The following is a 12,994-nucleotide window of genomic DNA, read 5'->3' as shown; positions in this document are numbered from 1 at the left end:
TAAGATGTTCTGCTCCCTCCTCTTGTCAAATGAAGATTAAAATAATATCTACTTCACAGTGTAGTGGTAAGTTCAGTACTAACATCGTTCTTGCAAGTAAAGATGTTCATTGCATACTGCTCAATAAATCACAAATATTTGCATACTATTTTCATTAGTTCCTTGAGTGAATTCCTACACATAAATTGCTGAATACAAGTGTATACAATTCGCTTAATTTTATATACAGGTATTATCAAAATGATCTCCAGAAATATGTACTCATTTCACTTTTGCCTACAATGTATGACAGTGTCCATTTCCTTAAAAAACTTGATAATGTTTGTATCATTTAAAAATTGCCATTTGACAAAAGCAGTGTTAAGGTGAAAGTTTATAGTGTTAAATGCCTACATCAAGAGGACAGAAAGATCACAAATTATCCACCTAACCTCACATCTAAAGGAACTAGAAAAATAAAAACAAACTAATCCTAAAGCTAGCAGAAGAAAAGAAATAACTAAAATCGGAGCAAAACTTAATGATATTGAGACCCAAAAATCCATACAAAGGATCAACAAAACAAAAACTTGGTTATTGGAAAACATAAGCAAGATTGATAGACTTCTAGCTAGATTAACAAAGCAAAAATGAGACAAGAACCAAATAAGCACAACTGGAACTGACAAAGAGGACATTACAGTTGATCCCATGGAAAATACAGAAGATCCTCAGAGACTACTATGAACTTCTCTTTGTGCACAAACTATAACATCTAGAAGAAATAGATAAATTCCTGGAAACATACGAGCTCCTAAGATTGAACCAGGAAGAGCCAGAAATCCTGAAAAGACTAATAATGAGAAATTGAATCAGTAATAAAAACTTACCCTACAAAAAAAAGCCCCAGACCAAATGAATTCACAGCCAAATTCTATATACCAGAGGTACAAAGAGCTGGTACCAATCCTACTGAAACTATTCCAAAAAATCGAGGAAGAAGAACTCTTCCCTAACTCATTCTACAAAACCAGTATCATCCTGACACCAAATTCTAGCAAAGACAAAACCAATAAAGGAAACTACAGGCCAATATCCCTGATGAACATAAACACAAAAATTCTCAATAAAGTATCAGCAAACCAAATCCAGCAGCTCATCAAAAAGTTAATTCACCACAATCAAGTGTGCTCGAATCTTCGGATGCAAGGAAGGTTCAATGTACATTAATGTATAAATATGAGTCAACACATAAACATAATTTTTAAAAAACCATATGATCATCTCAATAGACGTGGAAAAAGCTTTTGATAAAATCCAACATACCTTTACAATAAAAACCCTCAACAAACTAGGCATCAAAGGAACATACTTTAATATAATCAAAACTATCTCGACAAACCCACAGACAACATCATACTAAATAGGCAAAAAGTGGAAGCTTTCTCCCTACGAACTGGAACAAACAAAGAATATCCATTCTCACTATTCTTATTCAACACAGTACTGGAAGTCCTAACCAGAGCAGTCAGGCAAGACAAAGAAATATAAGGCATCCAAATAGGAAAAGAGGAAGTCAAATTATCTTGTCTCATTGACAATATGATTCTATACCTAGAATACCCTAAAGATTCTTTGAAAAGATGTCCCAGTCTGATAAACAATTTTGGCAAGTCTCAGGATACAATGCCAATGTATAAAACTTGGCAGCATTTCTATATACCAATAAGGTTCAAGCTGAGAAGTAAATCAACAATACAATCACATATACAATTGTCACAAAAAAGGTAAAATACCTAGGAATACATCTTACCAAGGAGATGAAAAATCTCTACAAGTAAAGCTACTTGTAGAAAGTACTGTTGAAAGAAATAATAGATGACACAAACAAATGGAAAAGCCTTCCATACTCATGGACTATAAGAATCAGTATCATTAAAATGTCCATACTGCCCAAATCAATCTACAGATTCAATGCTATTCCTATCAAATTACTAACCTAATTCTTCACAGAATCAGGAAAACACTATTCTAACATTCATATGCAACCAAAAAAGAAACCAAATAGCCAAGGCAATCTTAAGCAAAAAGGATAGCTGGAGGCATCACGTTACCTGACTTCAAACTGTACTACAAGGCTATGCTAACTGAAACAGCATGGAATTGACCAAAAAAAAAAAGACACATAGACGAGTGGAACAAAATAGAAACAGCTAAAATAAAGCCACACACCTACATCAACTACTATTCAACAAAACTGACAAAAATAAACAATGGGGAATGGATACCCTGTTCCATAAATGGTATTGAAAAAACTGGCTAACCATATGTAGAAAAATGAAACAGGACCCCCAACTCTTATGATATATAAAAATTAACTCAAGATAGATTACAGACTTGAGTGTAAGACCTCAAACAATAGAAATGCTAGAAGAAAACCTAGGAAATACTATTCTAGACATTGGCCTAGGCAAAAAATTTATGACTACATCATCACAAGCAAATGGAACAAAAATAAAACTATAATTCGGGCCTAATTAAACTAAACAGCTTTTGCATAGCAGAATAAAACTATTAACAGAATAAACAGACAACCTACAAAACGAAAGAAAATACTTGCAAACTATACGTCTGACAAAGGACTACTGTCCAGAATCTATAAGGAACTTAAATCAACAAGAAAAAAACAAATAACCTAATTAAAAAGTGGGCCAAAAACATAAACAGACAGTTCTCAAAAGAAGACATGCAACTGGCCTACAAACATGAAAAAATGTTCAACATCACTGATCATTAGAGAGATGTAGATCAAAACTATAATGTGATACCATCTCACACCAGCTAACATAAGCTATTATTAAAAAGTCAAAAGAAAAATAACAGGTGTTCATGAGGTTGTGGAAGAAAGGGAACACTTACAGACTGTTGATGGGTGTATTAGTCCATTTGCATTTCTATGAAGAACTACCTGAGACTGGGTAATTTATAAAGAAATAGCTTTAATTCGCTCACAGTTCCAAAGGTTGTACAGAAAGCATGGCTAGGAGGCCTCAGGAAACTTACAATCATGGTGGAAGGCAAAGGGGAAGCAAGCATATCTTCACACGGCCAGCAGGAGAGAGAGTGAAAGGGGAGATGCTATACACTTTTAAACAACCAAATCTCGTGAGAACTCACTCACTATCACAAGAACAGCAAGGGGGAAATCTGCCTCCATGATCCAATCACCTCCCACCAGGTCCGTCCCCCGACATTGAAAATTAAAATTCAACGTGAGATTTCGGTGGGAATGCAGAGCCAAACCATATCAGTGGGAATGCAGATTAGTTCAGCTCCTGTGGACAGCAGTTTAGAGATTTCTCAAATAACTAAAAATAGAACTATCTCAACAAACTAAAATCAGAACTACCATTCAACCCAGCAATCCCATTACTGTATATATATCCAAAGGAAAATAAATCATTTCACCAAAAAGACACCTGCACTTGTATGTGTATCACAGCACTGTTCATAAAAGCAAAGACATAGAATCAATCTAGAGGTCCATCAATGGTAGATTTGCTAAAGAAAATGTGGTACATACACACCATGGAATACTACACAACCATAAAAAAGAATGAAATAATGTCCTTTGCAGCAACATGGATGCAGCTGAAGGCCATTATTCTGAGCAAATTAACACAGAAACAGAAAACAAAATACTGCAAGTTCTCACTTAAAGTGGGAGCTAAACATTGGGGACACATGGTCACAAACATGGAAACAATAAAACATTGGGTGTTTCAAAAGGGAGAAAGGGAAGAGCAAGGATTGAAAAACTACCTGTTGGGTACTATGTTCACTACTTGGGAGATACAATCATTAGAAGCCCAAACCTCAGCATCATGCAATATATCCATGTAACAAGCCTGCTATGTACCCTTTGAATCTAAAATTAAAATAAATAAATAATACAATAAAAACTGCCAATTGACTTGCCTAAATAAGTAGTATCTGAAATTATTCTTTCCATTTGAATTTCTGTGATTATTGCTTTTGGGAATTATTTCATGTAAAATTATATTGACCAATTGATATCCTTTTTTTGTGAGTTGCTTGTTAATATTCTTACCCCATTTTAATTAAGAAGTTTAAAGTGTTCTAACTGATTTGTAAGATTTTGATATATTAAGCCCTGTGTCTTATAAGCCCTTAATTTTTTCTGATTTATGTTTTACTGTCTGTTTTATTTATGTGTCCTAAAGATATCCTTGAAAGACAATTCCTGAATTGCCTCTTTCCTTTGGGAGGAAAACAATTTTAAAACACCATCTGCCTGAGATTTCTTATGGTTAGTAAATTTCCCAGTGATACTATGGCATGCAATTCAGTGTTCATCAAAGAGTTCATCTGAATCTCTAATAATTATTTGACTTTTTCAGAAACCATGACTGTCTTCAGAAAGTTGTTTCTTCTTTACATTCTTCTCATACCTTAGGTGCTAAACCAACTTGCATTTGTGATCCCTGACTTTTTTTTCACCAATCAATTTCTATGCTTTTTAAATTGCATATTTGAGTAGGCTTTCCTTTATTTAGTAACTGTTGCCTTAAAGCTTATTATTATAGCACCTCTGTCTGTTAAGTAACGTCAACATCCTTCCCATCACCTCCACACTTCTAATCCCCCTCCTCACAGCCCCCTTGCTGAATGAAAAGCAATGAATTTTTTGTTGGAAGCTTTGAATGAATAATTCATTTGGAAAAAATCATCCGTGTTGTGCATGTTCAGAAGACAGAGCGCTTCTCTTGTCAGTCACAATGGCTTGGGTAGGACTAAGTGCTGTTCTGTGTGTTCTTGGAGTGTGCAGCTGATGGCGGGCTGCTGAGATTGCCAACTGTGTTAATCCCGACCATCCTTCCTTGTCTTCTGTGACAGGAAGATTAAGAATTGGGGTCTTATTCAATTGTTGCAGTTAGACTGTATTTCACTTTGTTATTTCAAGCCTTCTTTTAAGTTATTGACAGATTCTCATCATCCCTCAAACCCTGTGAAATCCTGACCTGGTGCAATTTACTCCTGGGGCAGCATGGTTGAGAGGGGAGAGAGTATGCCTTTTTACATCAAGAGATCCTTAGGTTTGGGTTCTACAGCAGCTATTTATTAACTTGGCAGCTTGGGCCAGTTGCATAACCTTGACCAGCCTCAACTCTCTTATCTGGATATGGAAGGAATTATTGCTACATAGCAGTTTGGGGTTGGGGGGGCATGAATTTCATAAATAATTTTATTTATGGAAGCACCTGGCTCTCTGCCTGCAGGTTGGCAGGTTTGTAGTTAATGTTCATGTCCTGTTAATTGATTTCTTCTTCACCATTGTCCCCATCATCTCTGTTCTTTCTTTATTTTGTTAATGAACATACGATCTTTCTGCCTAACAAATAGAAAATTCAGCATTTTCCCTATTTTCATGAGATAAAGTCTTCTCTCCCCAGCATGATCCCAGTGAGTGGCCTCCTCCCTTCCCACCCACCCAATGGCCCAGTGGCCTATCAACACAGAAATGTGCTTCACTTTTCCCAAATCGTTTAAGTTCTGTTTCCAGGCCTGGCAACTTCTGCTCTCATACATATCTAATCACAGGATAATTATCTGGTCATGTCTCCACCTCCCAATTGTAGTGTGATCTATAAGGGGCATGTATGTACTCTAACGTCTTATTGTTTGACTTATAGAAAATACCTCAATAAATTTTTGGTGAATGAATGAATGAGTAAATGAATAAATGAAATAGTGAACATTTTTAAGTACAGTATGGTAGAAATTTAAAACTGCTAAAATCATGGTGATAGACAGGGTGACATGGTAACAGAAACAGCAGAAAATGCCTGCTGCACACTTTTTAGATCAGACATCTGTGAAACCAGTCTTTAAAATATGTTGATCATTTTTATCAACATATTTTATGCTAGGTGCATTTTTCTTACTGTTTACATCTGTTCCCCACCTCTTTCCTCCCTGGTTGCTTTCTCCAACTTTTGCCCTCTTCCTTCTGCCTTCTGAAGAAAGAGGAATTAAGAGGGATGATTCGGAGAATTCCTCCAGAGGCTGGTAGCCTCAGCTGTGTTAAAGGGAACCTGGCCTGTTTTACTTGCTGGGTCTATAAAACATCCTCACAGATGTTAACAGGTAAGGAATCCTAGCTCTGTTAACCATCTCCTTCCTGGCTCAGTGGTGGAAGCTCTGTTCTGCATTTTGTCTTGGAACTTACATTCCTTTTCTTCCCTAGGGGGCATGTGTTGTTGTAACTGGTACTGGCTAAAACTAATAGGCAGCAAGCCACATATAATAAAAATCTTAAGGGATTTTTCTCCTGCAGTTTTTACGTGGTGTCCATTGATTTTTCAGGAAGTGTCTCATCACTTTTCCTGTCTTCCTCAGGAGAAAAATCTAGGGTCCTAGAATAGAATATATCGTCTGGTCAGCATTTCCATGCTAACATTGGATATAATCATGAATAGGGTCTATATATGAGAGGCCCTATGCCCTTGCTCAGAAAAACTCAAAGCTAGTGATGTCAACATTTTCTCAGAGGAAATATAACATAGAACTCATATGTGAACAAGATTGTCTTCTTTTAACTTATGCCTTAAAACACAAAATTAGACTAAGACTAAAAAAAGAATGCTATTTGAGATGAGCTATCGGTCATAATTTCCACTTATGGAAGTGTGAGTGTGTGTATGTCTGATTGATATCTGCCACTGCGGGGTTATAATGGAGAAGCCCATATTTTAATTAGGAGATGCATATGGATGGTTTGATTTTCTTTTGAATTACCAACAATGATAGCAACAATGATAACCACTGTTAATAGACTATTCATTGTCACACTTTTCATCCAATATCTTATTTAATCAGCAAAACAACTTGTAAAATAGAAAAGAGAACTATACACTAAAGCTGATGCTAAGGCTCTTGAGTGGCTTGCCAAATGTCACATAATTACTAAGAGGAAAAGGAGGAATTCAAACAGTCTAATTCCAAAATCTAACTTTTACCACTGCACAATATTACCTCCTGCCAGTTCAACGATATGGTACTTCTACAGCTTACTTTTTCCAAATTGTTGACAATATAATGCTATCATATGTAACAAATCAATAAGAACTCCTGGATACGATAGCTCAATAAAATCACTTTTTATTAAATGGATTGTTAAGAAGGCAAAACCCTGGAACCCGCCTAGACCCACTAGAGGTAGGACTCTGGAATCTATTACATTACCTCCTCAGTCAATTGTCATATAGCCTGCCTAGCAAGATTTTGTGGGTACATTGTTGGGAATCATGTCTTAGAATCTAGGCATTTGGTCGGGGACGAGGTCTGTCACAAAAGGACCCGGCTTAGGAGTCACTCAATAAATTGTTGTTGAACTGAATTGTTGAACCTTCAATCTGTATGGTGATATCCCCACATTAAAGCACTGATGAGAACCATTTTCCCTCTAATATTTTGCAAAGGGAAATCCACTCAGTGCCACAATGCCGTTCAGCCTCTAGGGTTTGGGGGAGACGCTCCGCCCGCAACAGTGGAGTCTCTCAGCGGTTTTGCATCAAACAGAAATACTACACTCAAGATAGACATTTTCCTTCCTAGGACAATATCTGCCCCTATCATTAAAGTTTATAGGTATTTGTATATGTCATTACTGTTACCAGTTTTTCCTGGGTCCTGGGGAGAGTCCAGCTGAATGCCTGTAAAATACAGCAAGCTCCTAAGAGAAAGATGCTCTCTAAAGGTATAGTATTACTATAAATTTCAACTACTTCCCCAAGCTTGAAAATGCTGTCCTGGAGAGAATGATCACTTAACAATCATTGACTCATTTCCCAAGCTCGCAGGAAACCAGCCTAACTCCCAGGCATGGTAAAATGTAAAGGAATGGGATCACTGGGGCACAGGACAGAGAAAATACTAGCCAAAGGGACACTAATCTATTTACCAAATCTGTATCAGCCATAAATACAGGCTTATAATGACTTGTAATGATAACAAAAACATGTACTTAAGAAACTCCATTACCTATTCATAAGTGGAAATCCATCTTCTTAAAAAGAGTGTATTTTCTGGTTTTCTTATTGCTGCTCACAATTTAGCATGTGGCAGTAACAGGGAGACTGATTCTCTTCTTTAACCCTGGAGAAGTGTGTCATCCCAATCTCCATCAGATTTTCACAGTGGCTATTTGAACAAGGATAGTTCCCTTGGAGTTAATCTTTTAAACTCAAGGCAAAAATCCCTTGAGCCCATCTCATATATACGGGGTTAAACATCTCTGAACTGTTCATAATCTTGGAGAAGTGCCATCTTTTGGCCTGCAGATAAATATAACACTTCACCAGTTTCTGGGTATCTTAAACCCACATGGGTTGTGATAACGAAGTAAAAACCACTGTTCTAGAGAGAAATGGATACATTTATAGACCAACAATGGCAGTGTAAATCATACAACCATTTTTAAAAGTAATGATGCAATACGATCAAAAACTTGGAAATATTACTAACATACAGTACATGCATTTACATTAGACTTATATACATATCTATGTGAATATTATAAATAAATGGTATATAATTCTTGAAACATGAAAACATAATACAAATATACCTAATGCATTTATATTATTCCACTGGTGACCTTGTCTTGTTCCATGAATTCTGTGTTTGACCACCATCAGACCTCTCTCCTTTCTCTCTGTTCCAACAGAGACCTGCCTTCTCAAGCCCTCTTGGATGATTTACTAGGCATCTCAAAGTAAACTCTTGACCCTCTCTGCCAAACCTGCTCATCTCACAATCTTCCTCATCTCAAACGGGAACTCTTTCCAATCATTTACTTCAGGCAAAGAGCTTAGGATTCTTGTTGATTCCTCTTTTCTTTTTAGTTTTTATTTCTTTAAGGTAAGGTCTCACTCTGCCACCCAGGCTTAAGGGCAGTGGCGTGATCATGGCTCACTGCAACCTCGAACTCCCAGGCTCACATGATCCTCCCATCTCAGGCTCCAGAGTAGCTGGGGCTACAGGTGTGCACCACTGCACCTGGCTAACTTTGTGTGTGTGTGTGTGTGTGTGTGTGTATTTTTTGCAGAGACAGGGTATTGTCATGTTCCCCAGGCTGGTTACCAACTCCTGAGATCAAATGATCTGCCTGCCTCAGCCTCCCAAAGTGCTGGGATTACAGGCATGAGCCACCGCACGCGACCAATTTTTCTTTTTTCTACAGCAACCAAGACATTTCATTGTCCGTATACTCAAAATAGATCAAGAACCCAGACACGCTTTATACTTCTATCACCCCCACTCTTCAAAACACCCCACCTTGGAGATCAGAAGGGAGATCTGCCTTGAGTTACCAGCAAATTATGGAGTCACCAGCAAATTGATGCATTTGATTGCCTTGGGAATAGAGATCTGTTAAAGAGGAAGTGAGGAGAGAGGAAAGAATAAAACTCAAGAAAAAGCTGTGAGGAACTTTCACGTTAGATCTCTGATACGGAAGGTGGAAATTTAAAAGAGTTAGGGGCCCTTGCTTTGTTAGAGGTGAGACTATGTTAGATCAGCACTGGAGGCAAAGCTGCATATGCTCTAGGGGAAACAGTCACATAATCCGCCTAAAGGCTGTTCTGGAAATGTCCTAACTGTCACACAAATAGTTACTTGAGCCTAGGACCACTGCAAGGGAGAAACTGAGTCTCACGGAAAGTTATTCAGCTCCATCTTTCACCCTAGATTCAGTAGGGCCAGGTCATGTGTTTTTCATGGAACAAAAGGAAAAGAAGCAGTCAAACTGGCTCCAGTTTCAGAAGGATGTTGGGAAACTATAATCCAGGGTACTTAGACATCTCAGTTGCACCCCAGGGCAACAGCCTCCCCCCAGTGGCCATCACACGACCCAAGTTCCTGTTGAATGGGCCAGGCTGCACCAGTCATTTAATTTAATGGAGGCTGGGATGGCATGAAAAATGATGGAGTTTCTGAGATGAAATTATTGTGAGTCATGTCCCACAGGAAGGCTGGGGAGACTCAGAACAGCCATCCCCACCAAGCTGCAATCCTGCAACACCCTGTATTCTCTAGGCACATATACCAGGAAGAAGAATCTCCAGAGGAAACGACCCTGAAGGTGCTGGTGGATGAAGGAAAGAAGAGGGAGACAGGAGCCTGCAAGCAGCTGAGTAGTGGTGGTCTTAGGAGCGGGAAGACAAAACAATAGATCACCAGATTCCACAGCAGAGAGAACAGGGAGCTGGAGAATAAAAACCCTGTTTCTACTCACCCCCCATCCACAGCAGAGATTCCTAGAGGGAATGATTTAGAAATAGAGTCCTAGGGACAACTGGATTTCCTCTCATCAAAAGAGTAAAAGGTTCTGACATCCATTTAGACTTGAAATGTTCTGATAAATGTAAGTCTTGAGATATATCTATCACCTCTCTGTTTTTAAATTGTCTTTAATAAGCATGAACCACTTTTAATTTTCTTAAATCAATACAAAATAAATTAAGAAAATGACTGTGGTTGTTGGACTCATTTTTTTCTCTGTTTCTAAAAGATTTACTCACAGTCATATTACAAACTTCGTGGGGTGTAGTTGGCAACTATCTCATTTCATTGACTGAAAAATACAGAACTGCAGAGATTAATAAACCTTTTAAAGGTCAAAATTCTAAATCTGTGTGTTATTTTTCCCTAAGTACAAATTCCTGATCCTAACATGTTCGAGCAGTTGTCAAGTCCTAATTCTGCTTTGTCCCAGATTCTAGTTGGGAAGGGCTGAACCAGCTGATTTGCGACTAATTATTCAGATATTTAAAATGGCATCTGGCTTTACTTCTGTTAAGATGCAGTTGACTGCAATTATTTTTCTTTCTTCTGCCTTAAGGCTTCTCTGCAGCTCATGCTCTGGCTGCAGAACTGGCTCTTTCTTGAGAAGATACATCAGATGGGATCTCTCTTTTCCTAGATTTCCTTGAGTGGGAGCATTCTTTTTTGTCAATAAATACTTCAGGGGTAACTCTCCTGGGTGACATAGTCTATGAGAAGTAAAATTGTATAACAAAATCACAGATTCTGGTGTGACTGGGGGTCCATTTACATAAATAACATCTATCTATTTTGCTTAAATTTCATGTTTCACATGTAATTAATATTAGTAAATATTGTTAAAATACCAATGTTTTGGTTTTAGTTTCCGTCTACTTTCCTTCCAAGTACAACGTAGGCACAGGAAAAGTGGGAAAAAAAGAAAGAAAACAAATTGCAAACCTCAGATTCTAAATTGTCACTTACTACACAGTTTTGTGATAATTCCAGAGAGCAAAATATATATTTATGTGTTTCTTTTTCCCGTACCCTTTCTTTTTTTAAAGTATGCCCACCAAGTGCCAGTAATTACTCTTTTAGTCAGAATCAGGGAAACAAAATTATGCTATTAAGACCCAAGAGCCAAGAAATGTTTTTAGAAAATATTAAATGTATGTGGTTGCCTATTGAGTTATGGTTTTGCCAGATAAATGACTCTTTTGACCAACTCTCAAGTGCAATCCTGAAACAAATAAGCACTATTGCTCAAGCTTTTGGCTTGGGAAAAACATATGCACAATCTCATCTACTACAAACCCATATTGAGCACATGTGCAAACGATCGTCACTTAATCAATCTGAGGGAGAGGGCAATGAAGGAAGGACCAACAGCTAGCATGAAAGAGCAGGTAGATAATAGCTTAACAGGGACGAAAAAGAACAAATTTAGTAAAGTCAGCTCTGTTACTTCTTAGTAAGACTGGCCAGAGGCTGGGATAGCAGAGTCTGTCCAAAACAGAAGAATCAAAGTTTAATAAGCGTTGAAAGTCAAAGCAAGGTTTGGCAGTCATTTAATTATCTCCCATTTCTGCAGAGAGGAATCTCATCTCTGGAGAAGTAATGTGGCTTGCTCAAAATTAGACAACTGGTAAGTGAAAGAGTTTCTGCTTCTATTGAAAGTTCTTTTTGCTCTTCTCCCAACTGACTCTTTTTCAGAAGGATGCTGACGCTAATGAAATTCACCTGGAGTCTAGTTCGTTTGGCCTTGATATGGGAATTAATGCAGACATTTGGGAACAACAGAAAGACTGTTGACAGGGACTAAAACTTTGGTTTGAGCAGAAATAAGTATAGGTTATTTGGAAATATCAAATACCCTATAACCAGATCAAGCTAATGTGGGTGGGGAGGGTGGGGAAGACAGGAGTTAGATACTCATACAGAAACAAAGCACAGGGTTGAATATCAGGAAGTTATGGTTGTTTGTTAGGAAAGTCTAAAAGAAGAGCTAAGGACGATAGCTTTGCATGTCAGGCACATCTATGTAAGAGCTGAAAGTTAGGGGGGAAAGGGCGGGTTTCATTGACATGGTTCATTGATCCCTGTCACGAGGGCAGGTGGGGACTTCCCAAGCATTCTTACCTGAGAAGTTCTCCACTTCCCCTGGGTCTTAAAAGTACCCTGTGTTCTGAACAGGGCTTTCCACGGCAGTCTAAAATTTTTGGTTCACTACCAGAAGGCCACATTCAACACATTCAACTCAAGAAAAAATATACATTTAATTTATGAAACTTTCTAGGCATGTGAAGTCTTCTCCTTTTTCTTATCCTCAGTCAGCCTATTTCTGTATATAACTTCCATTATGTTCTAAGTTTATTAAACCAATGGTCTTTTAATACAATTTTATGCCAATTAATAATAAGTTTCTATCATGTAGTTGATGCCTTTTAATCAGTTGGGTTAGCAGAAACATTGACTTCAACATTTTTCATTAAAATAGTAACCATTCTAAAGCAGTAATAGTTTCAGAAATGTCAGACGGGCAGCAAGTAGGATAAGATCCCTAATGGCAACAAAATCCCCAGTGTCTTGATCACGCCTTAATCTTTGAGATCAAAGTTCAATTACATCAGTTAAAGCTTACCAATTCAGTGAGAAGCATGGGGCTTCA

This window comes from Theropithecus gelada, chromosome 15 (genome assembly GCF_003255815.1).
Source record: "Theropithecus gelada isolate Dixy chromosome 15, Tgel_1.0, whole genome shotgun sequence".
Lineage (NCBI taxonomy): Eukaryota > Metazoa > Chordata > Mammalia > Primates > Cercopithecidae > Theropithecus > Theropithecus gelada.
This window is presented reverse-complemented; position numbering follows the sequence as displayed.